Raw genomic sequence first — 9,684 nt, forward strand, 5'->3', positions numbered from 1 at the left:
CCCGCAATATGAATTAAGTAAAAAAGTATATTTAATTTTGCGGTGGGCTGGCCCCCTGCCTGGGGTTTGTTTCCTACCTTGCGCCCTGTGTTGGCTGGGATTGCCTCCAGCAGACCCCCGTGACCCTTTAGTTAGGATATAGCAGGTTGGATAATGGATGGATGGAAGTATATTTATTTATTACTTTAACTGCAACAAAGAGTGTGTGTGACTGTGTTCTCCACAACAAAATTCCCTATCATGCTAAAAATAGTTGATACAACAGTCAACACTTAAATTACGAGAGATGTTTTATATTCTTAAAGCTTGAAACTTGTTTTGTGGTATATATCTGGTTTGCTTAAAATGTGTTTTGTTATATTCTTTAAATGATTACCTCTGAATGGTCAGAAGTAATAAGAAATTTTTAACTTAACTGTATAACTCTTTATTATTTATTGTTTTTTGTGTTGTCTTTTTTTCTGCAAAATCTTGAGTCAAAGATTGAATTGTGAAACATTTATGGCCTTTTTTTTTTTAGGAAACTATTCTGTTTGGGTGAAATGTTAATGTGTATTTCTGTATGATGTTTATGAGAGTGGCATGAATGCCAGGTCTAATTTGTTTTAATAAAATGGTGAGGCGTGATGTGAAATCCAGAGATACCATTAAATATTTAATGCTCCCAATGAAATACTTTTTCTTAGGACTGACAAAGAGAACCTTTTCTGATGACTACAGCACAACTGTTAAATTTCTTTTGAAACAAATTATGTTACATGTTTGGGAGTTCTGCTCAAGTCCCTTTTTAAATCTGTCACAGTTTTGAATAACAAGTTATTTCCCGTCCACTTTATCTTTGTTAGGTTATGAACAGCAAACAAACTGCCAATTTGTAATATAAATTGAGTTTTAGCAGTCTGCCACCCACCCCTTTGTCCTTATAAACACAATATTGTCCTACCCTTCTCATGCTTTTAAGATTGAAAGGGGTTTGTACAAGAAATTAAATAAATGGGAATGTCATTTCGACAGCAGTATAGGAACTGATGTTCCCAGCTGCTTTAAGAAATTCTCTGTAGTAAGTTTAATATGAAAAGTTGACTAATGGAGTCACCAGTTTATCAGTTTCACATGTCTAATAATGATTTACCTGAGAATAATGTGAATTGATTGTGGCATGAAATTAACAAGATGTTGAAGAATGCTGGCTGATTTTGAGTCCAGTGTGATCCATCTCATCCCACTAATATTTAATTGGGCTGAGATCTTGTAAGTGGGACTCTGCATTTAACTGAATGCAATGCCATGTGCATATAACCATTCCTGATCTTCTAGAGCATCATCTAGTTAGAAAGAACACAAATCTGCAAATGTATAAACTTCTCCAAGTAACTGATGGAATTAGTAGGCATATTTCTTATAGGAGATAGCTTATTTTATATCCTTATATTCACTATTATTGCTAAACATGAAACAGACACAAATATACACTTGTTACATTATATTGTTAAAAAGTGAACTGTACTTAAGCCAACAAAGATTCTTATGTTTTTCAAGGTCATATTCATTTAAATCATTATTTTTTTTTATCTTTAATAATCTACTTTTGGCACATTAAAAATTATATAGGTGCACTAAAAGTGACGATGTCAAAAAGGCACAAAGCTTTATACAGAGATGGACATATCTTGGAGCCTATAGACTATTCTCATTAAAAACTAGCTAGTTAATTCTTACCATTACAAACAACACATATGAATATAATTCCTAGTAAAACTAATTGAACACTTCTTTGTGCTTCTGAATAGTAAAGTAATGAAGTAAATTTTTTCATTAAGTATCCACAATGAACAGACAAACGGCACTAGTGTGGAATGGACAGTTTCAGAGTTACCATTTGTTATGTCTCTACTTCCCACTAAATTATGTTCACGAGAACTTCCAGTCATTACTTTGGGAGGAATGCAATGTGGATTTGCTACTTGGTCTTTGCATGATGCAATTCATGATGAACTGTCCAGTGAAAAGTAAAATGAATGCATCGAGTCAAAGCAAATTCAAAGCAGCACACTGATAGGAGTTCAGCCCTCTGTGAGTGAGTATGCAGCTACAGAATAAACATGGGCTCTACTCTAAGGGTACTCTGAATGAGCTCACTCCGCAGTGCTGTATTTAGCCTGTTCTCAATTGCAACAAATTAAAAGTAGCAACTGCTGCCCTCTAGAAGTGAGAAAGGAACAGAATAATTGAAACCTTTTCTACCAGTGGTTTAAGCAGCTTACTACTAATATTGAGTAACTGGATGAAATAATATCGGCACAGTATACATATCTTATACTTGTCTGTCACTTGGAAATGATGGTTTTTAAGTAAAATTGCTTGACATTCATCCCTCATTTATTTATGATTACATTAATAATATACATGCTAATATATGGTGTCATTTATCAGTAATAAAGTTTAAAGGATACTTTCTGTATTTTTCATGTTGTATGGTGATGGACAAAAGCCATTATGAAGACTTCTGTAATAAATGTACAACCAGTCCATATTTAAGATATGAACTGATTAACTAGCTGCAATAAATATAAGCTACACAAGATCAATTCTAAAACAAGTCATACTAAAAAGATTGTTTGTTGAACCTTTATCATCCCCTAACTGATAAACAGTATAAACTGCTAGATTTAAATTCTAATTCTTCATTGGTTTGAACTTTGTATCTTTTACTTCATTCTTTTAGGATTCCAGACTGCCTGATATACTGTATCAATACTAATTTCTTTGGGCTGCCTGCTGTGATTAAGATTAGTATGGACATCAGCTTGGGATCATTCATCATTTTTATAACCATAGTTAACTCCACATGGAAAGGGGTCTTTAAGTTTGGGATGCATGCTACATAGAAAACAAAAAAAGATCTCCCGTGTAACCCAGACAAGACTTCTGCACTCCCACTAAAATGTGCAAGATAAAAGATCTCTGTGAACTGAATAAATGTTTTGAGCAGCTTTGTCATCTCATCTGTATTCTTACATAAGTTAACTAAAGCATCTTTTCAAATAGATTTCCCACTTTTTGCTACTGTTAGTTTCCCTGTATTTCATTAATTTTGCTTTAGTGTAATAGTGAGTACACATTATTTGGTTAATAGCACATTTTATTCATATAGTGCCTTTCCCATGCTCAAGGTGCTTCACAGAATCTCAGAACAGCAGGGGATATGTAGCATTGGATGCAAGTAATATCTGTATAGAACACATAAATCCAAAAACATAAATACAGGATATAAAAAGCATTAAATAGAATAACAGACAATAAACCCGAGAAAATACTAAATTCAACACTAGACGAAAACTCTGAACAAACAACATTGTGATATAACACACACAAATTATCCTGAATTCATGAACCTCCTGGACTCTTTTGATTTGAGACAGCTTGTTAGTCAGCCTACACATAAAGCAGGTCATACGTAGACTTAGTGATTACTAAAGGACTAAAAATTGATGTTAAGCAGATCATTGATATTGGTCTATCAGACCATTTTCTTTTACTATTTAATATAGAAATGATAGAAAACATTCATGAGAAGCATATTGTTAAAAACGCTTCTTTGATTCATCAGCAGCTTCAAAATTTACAAACATTCTAAGCAACTAGTCTGTTTATAGTGCTAACTACAATAGCGAGGATAATGTAAATAGTAAGGTGGAAAAATGTAATACTAAAGTGAGAGCTGCTGCTGACATAGTTGCACCTGAAAAGACAGTTACAAAATCTTCTAGCATTGTTATACCATGGAAGACGAAAAGAGTGTCTGATTTAAAGAGAACATGCCGGAGAGATGACCATAAATGGAGAAAAACTAAACTAATTATCCACTATGAGATATTGAAGGTTAAAATAACAGAATACAATAACACAGTCCGTCTTGAGAGGCGTTGCTATTTCTCTAGAATTATAAATAACAATGTTAGTAATCCCAGAGTCTTATTCTCTACGATTGATTGTCTGCTAAACCCAGATAACTCAAAGGAATGCCTCCAAAATACTTCCTGTTAAACTTGTAAGGCTATTGCTGTATTTTTCAATCAAAGAATTAATGATATTAGAAATAATGATACTGTATTTGAAAAATTTAGACCCATTTCTAACCTGCCTTTCTTAAGTAAAATTCTAGAGAAGGCAGTCATTATGCAGCTAAATGTCCATCTCAATAAACAGCTATTCTTGATAACTTTCAGCCAGGTTTCAGAACAAATCACGGCACAGAAACTGCACTCATTAAACTAATAAATGACTTGCGGGTAATTGCAGACAGAGGCTGTTTATCTGTTCTCATGCTCTTAGATCTGAGTGCCGCATTTGATACCATTGATCACAATATTCTAAGAAATCGCTTTAGTCAGTGGGTGGGCCTCTCTGGCAGTGTCTTAAATTGGTTTGAATCCTACCTGGCAGGTACAAAATTCTTTATTAGTTGTGGTAATTATAACTCAAAGACACATGATCTATACTAATAAAAGGCAAAGCCCTCACTCACTCTCTCACTCACTCATCACTAATTCTCCAACTGCCCGTGTAGGTAGAAGGCTGAAATTTGGCAGGCTTATTCCTTACAGCATACTTACAAAAGTTAAGCAGGTTTTATTTCGAAATTCTACACGTAACGATCATAACGGTCGATAACGGTGGACAACGTCTGCCATGTTGAACTTTCTTATTTATGGCCCCATCTTCACGAAATTTGGTAGGCGGCTTCCCTGCGCTAACCGAAACCAATGTGCGTACTTATTTCGGTGGTATGACGCCACTGTCGGCCGTCATATTGAACTTTGCAACGTCACTGATTCTCCAACTTCCCGTGTAGGTAAAAGGCTGAAATTTGGCAGGCTCATTCCTTACAGCTTACTTACAAAAGTTGGACAGGTTTCATTTCGAAATTCTACGCGTAACGGTCATAATGGTTGACAACGTCTGCCATGTTGAACTTTCTTATTCATGGCCCTATCTTCACGAAATTTGGTAGGCGGCTTCCCTGCGCTAACCGAAACCAATGTATGTACTTCTTTCGGTAGTATGACGCCACTGTCAGCCGCCGTATTGAACTTTCCAATGTCACTAATTCTCCAACATCCCGTGTAGGTAGAAGGCTGAAATTTGGCAGGCTCATTCCTTACAGCTTACTTACAAAAGTTAAGCAGGTTTCATTTCAAAATTCTATGCGTAACGGTCATAATGGTTGACAACGTTCGCCATGTTGAACTTTCTTATTTACGGCCCCATCTTCACGAAATTTGGTAGGCGGCTTCTGTGCGCTGACCGAAACCAATGTACGTACTTATTTCGGTGGTATGACGCCACGTCAGCCACCATATTGAACTTTCTAACGTCACTAATTCTCCAACTTCCCGTGTAGGTAGAAGGCTGAAATTTGGTACTTTTTTTGGTGGTATGATGCCACTGTCAGCCGCTATATTAAACTTTTCAACGGTCGTTGTTACTTATGGGCCCATCTTCAAGAAATTTGGTACGCGGGTTCCCAGTCCTAACTGAATCCTACTTACGTACATATATACGTCCATAGCCTGCAGTTCGGTCACCGTGTGAGGCGGCGTTGGGTCCCCCATTCCAACGCCTCCCACGTTGTTGGCTGCCTGCCTATATAAGGCCGTTCGTTGCTCCATTCTCTACATTCCCTTCCTTGCTTCGCCACAGGATTCACTTCTCCCTGCTGATAACTACAGCCTTTTTATTTAATCCACAGCTTCTCCGCTATTTTATTGTTAATTTATTACGATTATAGTTATTGTGTAGGTACCCATTTCCTTTATCATTCCAACCGTACTTACAACGCTTGACAGATGCCGAATGTCTCTTCAACACAAGTCTTACAAACACTATTGAAACAAACCATGAAAGTCAAACCGATTATGACAGCAGCAATCCAAGCTGTGAGATTTGAAACAAGATTACTGTTCACATGGCCAACTGTACGTTGCATGGTCAAGAGTAAGCTCAGCGCACAGCTTGGTCATATTACAACCGGAGGGCTGAACTCACAATGTGGTATACAAAGAGATCCTTAACAAATAATTATTGGTATATTTTCCCTCAGTTTAAAAAGGTTTAATTTTCTTCTTAATAAAAATTTTAAGGCAGTATTTCGCCGCTGCGAAGCGCGGGTATTTTGCTAGTATTCTATATGGTGTTCCACAAGGTTCTATCCTGGGTCCACTGCTCTTTTCGATCTACATGCTTCCGTTAGGTCAGATTATCTCAGGGCTTAACGTAAGCTACCACAGCTATGCTGATGACATGCAGCTGTATTTATCAATAGCACCTGATGACTCCGACTCTGTTGTTTCACTAAAACAATGTCTTACTTGTGTTTCTAAATGGATGAATAGTAATTTTATCAAGCTCAATAAAGAGAAAACAGAAATTTTAGTGATTGGCAATAATGGATATAATGAGATTATTAGAAATAAACTTGATGCATTAGGATTAAAAGTCAAGACGGAGGTAAAAGATTTAGGGGTAACTGTTGACTGTGACCTGAATTTTATATCGCATATTAATAAGATCACATGGGCGGCACTGTGGCGCAGTGGTAGCACTGCTGCCTCGCAGTTAGGAGACCTGGGTTCTCCTCCTGGGTCCACCCTGCGTGGAGTTTGCATGTTCTCTGCGTGGGTTTCCTCTGGGCACTCCGGTTTCCTCCCACAGTCCAAAGACATGCTGGTTAGGTGGATTGGCGATTCTAAATTGGCCTTGGTGTGTGAATTTTTTTTTTATGTGTTTCCTGCAGTGGGTTGGCACCCTACCCAGGATTGGTTTCTGCCTTGTGCCCTGTGTTGGCTGGGATTGGCTCCTGCAGACCCCCGTGACCCTGTGTTCGGATTCAGCGTGTTGGACAATGGATGGATATTAATCAGATCACTAGGACAGCATTTTTTCACTTAAGAAATACAGCATAGCAAAAGTTAGAGCTCTTATATTATTGAAAGATGCTGAGAAATTAGTTCACGCTTTTGTTTTCAGTTGATTAGACCACTGTAATGCGCTCCTCTCAGGACTACCCAAAAAGACATCAATCGATTGCAATTAGTGCAGAATGCAGCTGCTAGAATCCTAACTAGGAAAAGAAAATCCGAACACATCACCCCAGTTTTGATGTCACTACACCGGTTACCTGTGTCATTCAGAATTGACTTTAAAATACTGCTTATGGTTTACAAAGCCTTAAATAATCTCGCTCCATCTTATATATCGGAATGTCTGACACCTTAGATCTTCAAATGAGTGTCTGCTTAGAATTCCAAGAGCTAAACTTAAAAGAAGTGTTAAGGCGGCCTTCTGCTGTTATGCACCTAAAATCTGAAATAGCCTGCCAATAGGAATTCGTCAGGCTAATACAGTGGAGCACTTTAAAAAACTGCTAAAAACACATTGCTTTAACATGGCTTTCTCATAACTTCATTTTAGTTTAATCCTGATGCTCTGTATATTCAATTAGTTATCATAACTATTCATGGTGGTTCCAAAACAACCCCTACTCTCTCCTCTGTTCTCTTCCCGGTTTTCTGTGGTGGTGTCCTGTGCCGCCACCATCTAATCAAAGCACCATGATGTTCCTACATTGATGGATTAAAGGCCAGAAGTCCACATGACCGTCATCTTCAAGTACTTCCATGAGAACCCTAAAAACAATGAGGACTGATCATTTATGTTAGGTAGAATGCCCAGAGGGGGCTGGGTGGTCTCATGGTCTGGAACCCCTACAGATTTAATTTTTTCTCCAGCCATCTGGAGTATTTTTTTTTGTTTTTTCTGTCCTCCCTGGCCATCGGACCTTACTTTTTATTCTATGTTAATGAGTTTTGTTTTACTTTAATTCTTACTTTGTCTTTTTTTCTCTTTCTTCATCATGTAAAGCACTTTGAGCTACATTATTTGTATGAAAATTTGCTATATAAATAAATGTTGTTGTTGTTGAGCATCTGGACCGAGAGGTGAAGTTGAAGAAGGAGCAGAATGTTGAATGCCTTCCTGATCTAATGCATTTTAATTTTTTTTTTTTTAAAGAATGAATTGAGCCAGCTGATATAATTCATCTAGGAAGGTCATTCAAAAGTCTGGGTGCTATACACTTGAAGGCTCTGTCACCCACAGAGTGCAAGTTATCGTGGGGCACAATAAGATTGCCAGAATCAGAGGACCTTAGTGGGCGAACAGGAGCATAGTGATGGAGAAGGTCATTGATGTAGTCCGGCACAAGGCCATTTTAAGCTTTGTAGGTTATTAATGGAGTTTTATATTCAATCCTGTAAGACACAGAGAACCAGTGAATGCAGAGCAGGATGGTTTCTTGCTGGTTCATGTAAAGACTCTTGCAGTAGAGCTGTGCCAAGGTATAGTGCTAAGAGCACCTACTGTTGATCATTGCTATATTTCCACAAGGGTTAGCAGCTAAGAAAGGACACCTTTGAAAAAGAGCAACGTGGTGAGTGGGCACCTTCTTTAGTAAGTGGCACAGGTGTTGTCTGATGCTCAGGTCAGAAACAACCATTCGGTCTGATCATGTCAAGCTAGTAAATTTTTGATCAAGGCACCTGTCCACATGCAGACAAAGTCATCCACATTGTGCACCTGCACCTATTATTCATACACACACGATATTTTGCTACAACTCTGTACTGCAGTTTGACCCAAAATAACAAACAAATGAATTTCCATGATAATACACAAAGGAAAAGTTGCGTTTTTCACAATCACAGTGTATATTACTTTGGCATGGGAGATTGTATCCTTAAGTGCCATTTAAACATTCATTTTGTATAAAAGAATGCAGTTTTTGAGGTTTAAAATGTGGTCTCTATGCATTACTGTTTCAAATGTTAAAACAAAGTCTTAAAAACATATCTGTTTTTATTCCAAGATGTTAGTAAGTATTGATTTGTGTTATGCCACTTAAATTGTGAGATTCTGCTATTTTAAAAGGAGGAGTCTGGCTGGGCTCTTCACCTCATTGTACTCATTTTCAATGGCAAATTTTCACTCTCAGGAGAGTAGTTTCCTTCTTTACCTGTAATCTTTTTAAAAAAATGTAATTTTCGCATCTTGGGCTTTTGAAAGTTGATAGTTTTGACATTTCACTGGCATTCTGACAGTTTTGTCTTCCCCTGACCTTGTCACTGTGATCTGTTTTACCTTTTGGCACCTCCCTTAGATTTACAAGAAACTCCAAGTCACTTTCAATAAGACTTTGTGTTTCAGGATATTCAATTTATGTTCTCCTGTCTCCCGGTTTAAGGCCAATGCCTACCCCTCAAGTCTGTCGTGTTTGGTGCTGACCCCCAATGACACCGTCCGCTTCAACCTTCTGGAGAGCATGTGTCTGCGCAAGCCAGAGTATACTGATGAGGAGCTACAACAGATTGAAGAAAATATAAAGCGAGACAAAGCTGGAGAGACAAAATAGGAAATATGTTCTCTGAAGCTACAATAAAACTTTATAAAACTGGTATGATAAAATGTATTACTTCTAATTTCCTTTGTCATCATAAACATAACTCAGTGATGTAGGAGGCATGTTTTCTGGAATCTTACCATTTACCAACGTCTGAGTATTTAGTTTTAAAGCTTTTGTTTTGAGGTCTGGACCAGTTGCCCCATAGACCCACATTTAAATTTCCC

The sequence above is a fragment of the Polypterus senegalus genome, chromosome 3 (assembly GCF_016835505.1).
Source record: "Polypterus senegalus isolate Bchr_013 chromosome 3, ASM1683550v1, whole genome shotgun sequence".
NCBI classification, from domain to species: Eukaryota; Metazoa; Chordata; class Cladistia; order Polypteriformes; family Polypteridae; genus Polypterus; species Polypterus senegalus.